This window comes from Alligator mississippiensis, chromosome 5 (assembly GCF_030867095.1).
Source record: "Alligator mississippiensis isolate rAllMis1 chromosome 5, rAllMis1, whole genome shotgun sequence".
Taxonomy (NCBI): Eukaryota; Metazoa; Chordata; order Crocodylia; family Alligatoridae; genus Alligator; species Alligator mississippiensis.
This window is the reverse complement of record NC_081828.1, coordinates 66,927,492-66,940,369: the sequence shown is the minus strand read 5'-3', so window position 1 is coordinate 66,940,369 and position 12,878 is coordinate 66,927,492. Positions and strand designations below refer to the sequence as shown.

At 42.1% G+C, this 12,878-nt stretch overlaps 1 long non-coding RNA gene across 1 annotated transcript in view; it reads right to left on the bottom strand.

Moving 5' to 3' along the window:
* Positions 1–3,029: 3,029 nt before the first annotated feature.
* Positions 3,030–12,878, bottom strand: part of LOC132250822 (uncharacterized) — a 38,989-nt gene continuing 29,140 nt past the window's right edge. The window contains exon 4 of the long non-coding RNA XR_009462463.1: positions 3,030–3,681. This is a non-coding gene — a long non-coding RNA (uncharacterized LOC132250822). The remainder of the gene's footprint in view (positions 3,682–12,878) is intronic.

Here is a 12,878-nt window from a genome sequence, read left to right as displayed (position 1 = left end):
TCATTTTCTGAATAATGTTTTCTGGTATTACATTGACCTGTGCCCCTGTATCTAATTTAAAAACTACCATTAGTCCACTGGCGTCTGGGTGACTGTCCTATCCTCAGATGAATTAACTTCTTCATTGTGCCAAGAGGAATTCTTTCTTTTCCTCATTACATAGAGCATGCACCTGCTGTTTCTTGTGAGGAACATCCTGCTCCTTTCTGCAACTCTTGCATTGTGATTGAATCTTTTGAATTTGTTGCAGCACTTACCAAATGTAGGGCATTGCCTGGGTTTGTCAGCATCTGCAGCTGACCATTGTTTCTTCAAGCAATTCTCTTTGGCCTCTGCTTGCCTGCTTCATAGTGAGGTGCTCCTTTCTTTATTCTTCATGCGTTGCCTTAAGTTTTTGCAGTCTTGTAATCCTGTCTAGTTCAGTTTGTTCTTTTTTTTCCTCCAGCTTTTGCAGCCTGTCATTGTTATCTCAGGCACTTGTCAGATTCTAACTGCCTTTTCCAAATTAAGCTCAGGGTCCTTTAGCAGTCTTTTTCTGAGGCTTATACCTCTTATACCCAATATTATTTGGTCTTTGATCATGATATCCACACACTCTTCTTTCAAAAGCAGCATCTCTCTCACAGAGCCATGCACCCTCTGGTTTGGTCACTTCCTTCTGCCTCACATATTTCTCTCTTTTGACTGCCTATTGGGCCAATCAAGAGGAAACCTGAAGAAGGATCTGGGTAATGTCTACAAAGTGTTTTCATCATTTGAACACTTTGTGGGGAAGGCTAAGACAGGGATTCAAACTTCCTCTGAATGAGGAGGACCTAGAACCTGGGTAAATACCCTAACCACTAAAAGGTGGGAAGGTCTTTCTATTCCTCTATTTTACCAGTGGTACACATGCAGTGTAATTTGATTTTGCTATAACCAAAGTGCATCAGTGCAAAAAAATGCAGTAACATAGCTTCATGCAGGCCATTTAGATGCATAAAGGCCATGTACATATGTTTAAGAAAACTGAAGAGGAATCAATTTAAGTTATATCATGTTCTGTAAGCAGCCTATTTTAGATCAGTAGCAAACAGCATATACGTTTGTCCTTTGTGGGGTGGAGGGATGGAGGCTGCCTTCATTGGGCAAGGTCTGCAGGTTGGGGGTACTCCTGTATGTCTCCCAGCATGCCCTGTGGGCTCCCCAAGCTTCCAGAAACTACCAAGCACAGCCAAGTGCCCAGGCCAACCCTGACTGGCTGCCAGGCATGGGCGAGCATGCTCTCCATCTCCTGTCACATCACCAAGGACCTTCCCCTGTACCCAGCCCTGAGGCTTCCCAAAAACCCCTAGAGCAGGGGACCTGTTTTGACTTGCACATGCCTCTGTGTCCTAGCCTTTCCACACCCTGCCATGGTGTCCCACCACCTGCACCCAAGCATGGAGAGCCAGGATCTGCAATGTGTCCTGCTTGTTGTCCTGTATGATTCTCACCTAAGGCTGCCGGACATCATGTACAACTTTCTGGACGTGATGAGGCAGTTGGTCACCATGAGATGCAGCTTCCTGAGCCAGCAGCCAGCATCCCTGAGGGGGCCACCTACTGCATATTGCATGCGCCATGTGCCCTGGACTGGACCACTGACTTCCATTTGACTAACAAGCAGGAAGCCATCCGTGACACTGGGGCACACCCAGCCTCACCACAGTGCTTGGCCCTTTCAGGCCTCCAAACCTTTGTTGGGGCTTCAGCCTTCCTAGTTTTGGCCCCTTTTCCCTGGTTGTACCTTCCTCAGCTAGATCCACTGTGCTGGGTCTCAGCTTCTGGGTTCCAACTCCATTCTCATCCTTCTTGGGCTCTGGGCCCCCTGACCCTGGTCTCACCCTTTTTAGGCTCCGAGATCCCTGGCCCTGGCCTTGTCCCTTTTGGCTTCAGGCTCTGGTCCTCTCAGCCTCAGGCTGCCTCTGTTCTCAGTATCATAGAAAACTAGGGTTGGAAGGGATCTCAGGAAGTCATCTAGTCCAACCCCCTGCTCAAAGCAGGACCACCCCCAACTATATCATCCCAGCCAAGACTTTGTCTACTCAGGTCTTAAAAAACTCCAAGGATGGAGATCCCACAACCTCAGGCTTTGGCCTTCAGCCTCAGGCCACCTTTTTTTCCCTTGCTGGGCTCAGGCTCTGGCCCTTTTGGCCTCACGTTGCCTGCATCTTGCACCCTTGCCTTTTTTTTTCTCATATATAAAACAAGAATTGTACTTATCTATCACTTACCTCTTCAGAGACACTATGCAGCTAAATTAATTGATTTCTATAAAGTATTTTGAGGTCTTCCACTGGAAAGTGATATAGCAAGCTGAAGCTGTATTAATACTTATGATGATGATTATATGTCCCTGCTTCTTGAACTAGCATAGCTTTCTAGCTAAAATACTTATCAAGAACATTCAAGACATTATGATATATCAAATTAACATGCTGTGTGAATGTAATTATATTTCCGATTGAGCCACAAGAGGTAAAGTAGACTAGAACAGAATGAACAATATAAAATTAACATTAGAGCTGACCAAAAAACATTTAACAATTTTTACTTCCTTTAAAAATGAAATTGGCAATCTTCACTAAAAACAGTTTACAAACATTTCTATTTCTCTTTTGTTTAACTTTTTCCATTTTTCTTTCATTTCTTATCTTTCCTAACTGTTCCTAGCCCATTTAGCTTGAGAAGAAGAAAAAGAGCCGAAGGGAGAGAATGGGAAAAAAAAGTAAGGAAACAATAATCAGGATATTGTAAAGGCACTCTATTTAAAACTACTAGTTTTTTTTTTTATTTTAACATTTCATGCAAAATTTTCAGTAAAAAAAATCATTTTTGAACCTATGAAATTAAAACAATTTTAAATGTTTAATTTTTTCTCTTAAAATGTTTTTCCAATTTTCAGCCAATGATATTCAAAACATACATTGAACACTCAACCAAAAACATAAAGAGCCAACAAAAGGAATGTAATCATCACTGATTGATGTAAACAATCAAATGTACTTTACATAAAATAAAGATAAATAAGAGATTTTGCACATATTTATAACAGAGCATAGAGGAGAAATGATAGGGAGATATAAATTTATTGCCTATGTCTTTTTAATCCAAATTAAAATAGAACTAATATGAACTATAGATGGGAAAGTTATACTAAGTTGTCCATCTCTATCTTAATAGAAAATTGTGGCCTAAAGCCAACACTTTGTCCACTTCAATTATAAATGACTCAGGTGACTGTTTCCATTTTTCCACTTGGTGACTGCTTCTAGAATCTCACATACTTTTGTCCTTGCTTATTTTTCCTGATCTTGAGTCTGAATTTTCTGATGCTCAGTTTTGTTCTTCCTCATTATAACCCAAGCATCTTGAAAAACAATAATTTTTCTCTCTTTGGCCTCTACACCTTTCAAATACTTGCAAATATCCTGTATCATTTAACTAAACTGTTGAGTTGATCTTCTCCTTAATAGGGATTGGGTTTTGACCCTCCAGCTAACTAACTTCTTTTTGTTACTTAAACATCTGGAATCATATATACTATAATACAGTATATGCTATCTTACCTTGCCATACAGACAGAGTCATAGTAGCACCCTATTCGATGTGGGACAAATAGGCTGTAAGCTGTGACAACAGCAAGCAAAGAGTAGCAGCCTACGGTCAAAAGAAAGAAAACATATACAAATAACATTTCCCAAAGTATTTCCATTTTGGTTTCAATGTGCCTGTCACATTGAAATATATAATGTAAATCACTGAATGGACCTCGTATTTTTTCAACATTCTTTCTCATGCTTTCTCAGACCTACTTTAGGACATGCCTGCTACTTAATTTTAATCGTGTATTGCATGTAACCAATAGGGTTCAAAGATTTTTGTTTTAAATCATAGCTGTATGTTGAGTACCAAAGGCTACCCATCTTCCCCTGCACAGAACAACACAGCCTTTAAAAGATCATCACCTCTTATCACAATTCTTTTGTATGCATTTCCATGTCCTGTTTACTGTAAACTAAGCCTTTTGTACCTTTTTCTACTCTGCTGAAAATCTGTGTTTGGGATTACCTTTCTTCAGTGTATTAGTTTGTATATTTCCATAATGAATATAATTTTATTTTCCATCTCTATATCAAAATGCCCCATCTTCCCTTTTCTTTTTGTTGCTCCTGTCTGCTCTAATGTATTCAAAATTTGCCAAGATGGTGTCATCTGTTCGTTTAATTCATGTACGAGATACTTTTAGAACCTGCTTCTATCCCATCCTCTGTTTGTTACCCACCAAGAGCTGGATACATTGTCACGCCATGCTGTCTTTTGTCCACAGTCCTTTAGGCATTTTTAATCTATTATATGAATGTGCTTCTGTCCAAGACTATGTAGATTCACTTTTCAAGTAAAACTTTATGAAGCTTTCTATCAAATGCTTTGCCAATGTCCAGATATAATGTAACGCGTAGAGGGAAACGTATTCTGAGAACAGGTTGCAGCCATTATGGTGCAGAGGCAGAAAAGTGCTTTTGGCAGAGTACATCCAAACCTAGAACATATGTACCTGTCTCGAAGGTTGATCTGCTCAGAGTAATGCTCTGATGGCCCTTCCCTTATCCTTTTCCATGTGTTGACATGATTGCTCTCTGTGGCCAGGTCCATACATGCAGGCACTTGCAAATTGTGATTCCACAAACCTCTGTGTGGCATCACAAACTGCACATGTTGCATGTTAAACTGTGTATGGCACTGCTAATTGGCTAATTTTATTACTGGATTTTCCAAAAGCAAAAAAACAGGAAAAAAAAGCAGTGCAAAGCACAAAAAAATAGCACATGCTGGGACAAACACAGAGACCCCACGTTGAAGCACCCTGTGCCCCAGCCAGCCAAGGAGTGGCACATGGAGACATTGGAACAGGCAGTCCTGAATTTCTTGCTCCCCAATTTCACTGTGCCTCAGTGTGGGGACTCCTCAGCATGTGGATACAAGGGAACAGGCAGCCCTCCTCCACACTACCTGCTGGCTAGTCTCGCACTAAGGCATCCTGTGCCCCAGCCAGCTCCCGCACCCTGCCACCTCACCCTGGCAGCATATGGAGTCTTGCTTGAAGCCAGAAGGAACAGGGCATGGGCAGTTTGCCCACAGCAGGACAATGTGTCTTGCAACAAAGGGCATATGCAGGGGTGTGAGCTGCAGCACAAAGTAGCAACACAAATTTATGCTGCTACTATTTGTACTGCTACAAGTACACACCCCTGCTCATCTAGACGTGGCCTCTGGGGCTGTCCAACAGACTTAAAAAGATGTCACCAAAGATAGACATGTGAACAGGAATTATTTTGTCCTCTGTGGTTTGTCAAGGAAGTGTCATTAGAGAAAAATGCAGAGGATTCTACAAACCTAACACAAATTTGTTATCTGCAAATTTGCATCAGAAAGGACATAACAAAATATGAAGTTTAACAAAAGCTGTTGAAAGAAATCATTATATTAATGAACTTAGCTTGTAGATCATAAAAAACTACAAATAGTTAAGTTGTTCAAAAACCCTGAGCCTCAGTTACCTCATCTTACTTCACAGGGCTATCATAAAACCTCATTGGTTTGTAATGATTATAAAGTGCTTTGAAATCCCCAGGTGCAAGACTATTAAGTGTAAATTTATGATCATCATCATCCCTAGAACTGAACCATTTGTGATGTTATAAAATATTAAGTGGGGGATCAAACAGGTGAACATGATTAAACACCTGCTGTACTATAGCTATTGCTTATTACACAAATCATAGTTATCTACCATAATCAAGGGTTTTTCATGAGGTTGTTGTATATGCCTTTCTAGACATAAATACTTAAAACAATACTACTAGTAGCAACGTGGCTGTGCAAAACAAAGCCTTTGCTTTAATAAAAACAGAAATGATGGTTACCAAATGCTGAAAGTACAATGTTGATAAAAGACAGGAAATGTAAGTGGAGTCTGATATATCTTCTCTTTTCCAGTATTAAGGGCTCTCTTCAATGGTCAAAATCCCACCTGAAATCTGAAAGGTGTTTTGTAAATATTTAAAACTGCTTTAGAAGAGAGATGCTTGAGGGGAGACGTGATAAATGTTTACAAAATACTAAATAGTGAAGAAAAAGTATGTAGCCCGGGTACACCTAGTGGGGTTTGCCCTGTCCTCCAAAGCCAGTGACGGAGGTCAGGCAGGGTGCTGATGGAGGGGCCAGCTACTAGAGCAGTTCCCTCTCCTCTCTAAAGAGCCAGGCTGAGACCGACTGCTTAACTATATACAATTTATTACTATAAGAAATACTTAAGATAAAACATGAAATATTTACAATAAAACTTAGCATATGACACTACATATAATATCCCACAATTCACATAAACCATATAACTTACAACATATATAATCATTAATACATTAAACAAAATAGTTAAGGTTGCAACATGATAAACACATATGAGGACTCAACTTATATAACCCAAATAAGTTAACAGTATTTCCTAGACCTACCAAGTAACAATACAAATATACATATTAACACATTAAGAACATATAAACCATACAAACTTCCTTAAAGAATACACATAGCTATATAGACCTTGACACAACAACAATCACCCAAAATAGGGAGTGCACTCAGTACCTCCCCAAGGGGTTTCCTTGGAGCCCCTCCCCTTTAGGGCCCTGGGATGTGGACACGTCCCTCCTGCAATGGAGGGTAGAGGCAGCAGACCCTCCTGTCCCATGCCCGCTTCCTCAGCAACTCACGCTTCCTCTTTGAAGCAACCAAGGCTCATCCCCTGGAGGCCAATCCCACTAGAGCCTCTCTCCAGCAGCATCTTTCACTGTCCTCAATGGCCTGGTGCCCCACACTGGGCAGCCCAGAGCTCTCTCTGTGTCGTGGGAGCCAAACCCTTACAGTCTCTGGTTCTCCAGTCTCACACCGGGTTCCTTCCTTTCCTGGGCCCTGCTCTGGACACTGGGGCTCTTTTAGTTAAAGGCAGAGCCACACTGTGGGACTCCAGTCACTCTGCCTAGGGCTGAGGCTAACTTGAGCAGCTGCAAGCTGCTCCCAGGCGGGCCCTCCGTGTGCTGACCTGTGCACTGGGTGAGGCCTAAGGAGCTGCAAGCTAATCCCAAAGCCAACTCTCCATGTGCCAATCTGCACACCAACTGCCCAGCTGCTTTCTGGGTTTGCAGGCTCAAGCTGCCTCAAGCAGCTCCTAGAGCCTGATCCCCATGCACCGATTCACACACTGCTGAAGCTCAAGCGGGGTCCCGAGAACAGCCATTTCTGGAGCTCCTCTCTCCTCACTGTCCCTCATTATCTCTCCCCCAGCATGCTGAGCATGCTCCCCTTTCATACTCTTCAGGGGCTTCACCCCTGAAGTTCTCCAGACCTGGCTGGTACAGTTCCGATTCAGGTCCAGCTGCTCCTTACCATCTTTGTGCTGCCTCCCTTGTGCTGCCTCTGGATTGGTGGGTGGGCTCCACCAATCAAACAGCAGACCCTCAATTCTGGGACTCAACCCAAGCTCCAAAAAGGTAAGCCTGCTACAAGTATATACTAGGGGATATACTAGGGGATATACTAGGTGTCTAAGAGTCTAGGGATTTAGGGGATCTTGCATATTTATGGGATTCTTAAGATTGCTGATGTTGAACAAAGGTCACAACAAGAAGCTAGTAGGTACTAAGTGTAAAACAAACAAAAGGAAGCTCATTTTCATATAGCGTGTATTTAAAGTGTGGAATTTGTTGCCACCAGATGTTGTGAAAGCTGACATTTTAGCCAGATTCAGAAATGGATTGGACAAATTCCTGAAGGAAAGGCGCATCACTAACTATTGAGCATGGGAGTTAGGGTTACAGTCTCCTAATAAGAACTTCCTAGACCTTAGGCACTGGAAGTTGTAATTAAGAGAGGAAGAGTAAAAAAAACCCCTGGTCATATCCTGTTCACTCTCCCTTTCAGCATCCACTCTGCTACTGTATGATAGAGGGTACTGGGCCAGATGTATCTATGGTCTGAAACAGTAAATGGCAGTTCTTATGTTCTTATGATTTTTTACTGTCATTAATACATGTTCCGCTGATTACAGCAAGAACTTCTCTCAGTATTTCATCAGTAGATAATTTAGGCTTTGCAAAAACATTTTATTCTTTTTGGCCATCTCTCAGATTGGTTTGGTTTTGTTAAAAATAATTTTTAAAACAGGTGAGAAATGGGAGGAAGAGAAGAGAAATGGACAGAAAAATGAGGCAGTGGAGCAGTGGAAGGGTTACTTCCTGCATGTTAGATATGCTACTTCATTGTAAGTATTTCAAGTCATTTGATCCTCAGTAACAATCAACAAACTAAAGCTAGGCTCAACAAGCTGTTAACACTCTGGTTTTCTCTGTTACTTCCACAATAGCTGAATGGAGTAAACCAATGACAGGAAATATTAGACAGAAAATAGAATAAGTGCAAGGGATAAAGTGTAAAATAGTAGATGCTAGTGTGAAATTTAGAGTATAGAAGTGATTCAAGAAAATAAAGGTGATTTAAAGAGATGTGTAGGAAGAAAGACAGACCAAAACCTGGGAAATGAAACACTTGGAAATGGAAGGGTTTGTTTTCTGAATGTCTTTATGTCTTGCTTCTTTTTCATTTTATATTATGTTGTAATAATTGGTCAGAGAGCACTGATACAAATCAGCTTATTCATTTTTACCTGTGTCAGAAATATTCAAGAAACAAATACCAGAAGTTCTTATGAACAAACACCTACAGTGTTGGAATGGGCCAAAAAAGTGGTGTATATAAAGATAAAAGTCAATTGAATCAGGAGGCAAAAAACTTAAGATGCAAACTGTACACACTGTAAAGTACTCAGAATATCAACTTCCTCTCAGCTTTTAAGACACACACACACATGCATGCATTCACAAAGGAAATCTTCATAGGGCTGAATACCTAAACCATGACCCGAGACACTGACCTGCAACCTAGTCAATATTTTTCTAATTGTTTAAAAAAAGCATAATTAATTTTTGTAGTGTCAAATACAATAAAATAACAATTAAACTTCTTTCCTATATCAAGCTGTTGAAACTCAGATTGAGCTAACTGACAGACCATCTGAAATTTGCAGAAGTCTGAGATAACATGTGTCCTCCCTCCGGGGATCCGAGCATGATATTTGCATATCCTCTTTCTGTCTCATACAACATGCTCTTCCTGCTTTACCTAGTCAGTTAGGAAGTCCAAATAACGTGAATGATTTTTTTTTGGCAAGAGGCTACACCTCTAATCATGAGGAGGTCCAGCATATAATTTATAAAATTCTGGGTTTAATCACAATGCATCATTAAAAACTGATATTACACACACACACACACACACAAAAAGACCACAATCCCCAAAACTGTTGGCTGAGCATTGTCAGTCCATGAAACAGAGCTATATTGTACCAGTCCTCTATAATCAGGCCTGTAACTGCCTGCTATTAAATTGTTTTTCCTGTCCTAGGCAAACAAAGAAATCAGTCAGGGAACAGTGTTAGTTTTCCATTCCATCACCAGACTTTAAGGAGCCAAATTGCCACAAGTCAATAATGAATACTGGAGGACTTTTTTTCTTCTTTTTTTGGTCAATACATCTTACCATGTGAACTAGCACATTGCTGTGTAAACTGCAGAGGGGGTAGTTAAAGAAATTATTGTTCCACAAAAAGATTTTATTAAAAAAGCTATGAATCTGTTGTTCACTTCATAACTTTTTTTTCAACACTAGGAATATATATTGATGGATATATAAGATGGATAAATTTGTTGAGATGTATTAGAATAGTTCCCTGGGCTAGGGACAGACATTCAAAAACCCTGAGCCTGAATTGATTCAATCTTTGAAAAGGCTAGGCTAAATCACTTTGTAACTGCACAGACATCCCAGACATGCAAGAACATGCCTGCAGTGGCTAAGGCTAGAAGCCAGGGGGCCCTAGAGCAGCCCTCCCTTCCCTTATACAGTACTGAGCTGCGGGGGAGCATGGCCAGGCCCCAGGAGGATGCTCTGATTAGCCCAGCAGGGAATTGATAACAGTGTTTACAACCCCTAACTCAATGTTTATCACCCCATTAAGAAAACAACAGTGGGACATCACCAGCTATCTGTTGATTCTGTCTGTTGATTCTACCTGTTGACTCAGCATGGACCATAGCCAGCATGTGGACTGCTAGCTAATACACAGACACCTCTCTGCAAGGCAAAGGACAGGGGGGGAATTTGTATTTAGCAGGGAGTGGCGAGGGGGAAAGGGGGAAGCAGCTCACAGTCCCTGCTGGGAGCTGCAGCCAGGGAACATAGGAGAGGGGCCAGCCCTGCTGTAGAGCAGATAGCTGTCCAGCCCAGAGAGCATGCCAGGAAGATGGGCGTCTCTGGTTTATCTTAAGCCAGCAAGGGGTCTGGGACAGACATTGCGTAAACCAGTTTAACCCAAATCAGTTAAGTCTGATACTACATTGAACTAGGTTTATCTCTAACCTGTTTCAGCCATTTTCAAATTGGTTTATGTGCACTAAACATCTGTTCTGTTACAGGTTTAAAGCGGTTTCTGATCACTTAAACCAGTTTATGTATAATGTCTGTCCCTGGGCCTTCTCAATACCTATTTCAACACTCCATAAATGTACACAAGTTATTTCTTCCATTATTTCCTCCCTTATTCTTAGAACTCCTCCTCCAAACTGATCAATGAGAACACTACTCTTTCATCTTTCAAATCCTAAGCTAGCCTGCAAATATAATATGCTGATAGTCTCCTGGCAGACAAGGAAGTGGATAAACACAAACATTTGCACTGAATGCTTCATTCACCTTCCTTCAAAGACTGCTTGTCTTCTCAATTCATAATTTATTGCAAGCAAAGATTGTGTTTCTTTCCCAATGTGTACAATACCAAGTACACTTGGCATGTTACTGTAATGCAAACAACTCAGTGGGCATGTCTGCATGAGACATTTTCTGCTCAGTTGACTAGCTGCACAGTAAACATCCCGACATCTACACATGTGTCCCTATTAGGCTAGAGAAAGAGATGGAATTGAACAGATAAATCCCAAAATAAGACAAGAAAGCTTGTTGCTTGAAATTTTTATGGTAGCATCTGCTATGTTTCTGGACCAAATGAAAACAGGAAGCATGCTTCAGTGGAGCCTGTTCTTAAGAAATTTCCCAACACAATGCTGGAGAACCAAAGTGATATGGGAATGGGAGAGCCCAGCTGGGGTCTGCCCAGCTTTCTGCCTTGCAAGCAGGCCCCACCTGGAGTCCCCATGCCCAAGAAGGGAGATAGGGAAGTTTAAATCCCTCCCTGCCCTGCCTTCACCTGAACCTGCTGCCCAGCCCAGCTCTGGCTGTGCCCCATGCCGTGTGAGTGGCCCATGGGGGGTCAAGCCAGGAAGACCCTAGCTTGGGTCCTCATGCCTGTGGGAGAGAGAGGAGACAGGGGAATTTAATCCCCCTCCCTTCCCCCACTTTGCCTGACATGCTGCCTTGGCCGGTGTCGGGCCATGCCCCACCCTCAGGGACAAACCTAACAAGGGCTGCTTCCTCCTTCCCCTTCAGGCACACCCCAGCATTAGGCAGATCCTGACTGGGGTCCCTGTGCCCATGGGAGAGAAGGGAGACAGGAGAGCTTAATCACCCTCCCTCCCTCTGAGTCCGCTGGCCCATACACTGCCCCCTTCACTCCAGCTGGGAAGAGTCTGGCAGGGGTTGCTCCACCCCTGCCAGACAGACTGGGCTGTGCCAGCCAGGTTTCCCATCCCTATCCACTTGTCAGCCAGTGCTCACTGCTCTGGCTAGGGAGCAGAGGGGTGGGGCCAACAGTGCTCTGCTTCAGCAGACAGCACAGCCCAGGGCTGTAAAGCATACTGGGATGCTGTGAGACTGTGATTTAACTTGAACCAGAAAGGGGACAGGGACAGAAGTTCCATAAATTGGTTTGACCTAAATCAGTTAAGTCTGATACTACATTCAACCAGGTTTATCTTAAACAAATTTCAGCCATTTTGAAACCAGTTTATATGCACTGAGCATCTGTTCTGTTACGGGTTTAAACCATTTTCTGCTCACTTAAACCAGTTTATGTGTAACTTCTGTCCCTAGCCATGGGGTCTGTTTTGTTTTCCAGTTTAAGAAATTCTACATCTATAATTTAGATGTAGAATGAGTTAGCAAGGTCATTAAAAGAAATGTAACAAAATCCCTGAAATATTTAGGACATGCTATCAGGCTGACATACTCCCACAGGGGCCACAAGTATGGTTTCCACCCATCTGGCATCAAAAAGCCATCTTTTTATTAGACCTCTCAAACAATTCACAACAGAGGGAGGGTAGCATACTTTCATATTTCCTTCCAAAAGTTCTGTGGCTAACAGCTAAACAGTTAGTTCTCAGAAAACTCAGCTCACATCATCAAAAGTATACACAGTGTGCCAGAAGAGGTGACTGCTTTATAGCTTGACCTTGAATGGAGGAAAAGAATCCAGAGATTTATTGTTCCCATGGGTGACCATGATAGGAAAAATCCTACCCGAGTGGTCTATGGCTTAGGAAGTCAGTTTGTTGATAGTATTTTTTGGTTGGAGGGGGGAGGGGGAGGTGGTATTTGTATAGGGATAATGTCCTTAAACACTGTCCTGCTGAATCATCTTAGAAATTTGGCAATGACATATAAGCAAGCAAAGCATTAAGTTAATATTTGTTCTGCTTAAACAGGAAGACTTTTGCTTTAACTCCAAGGTGAAGTAACTATTTCTCAGTGTGGCTGCAAGGGACCCCCGTGAGCCTCAGGAACAC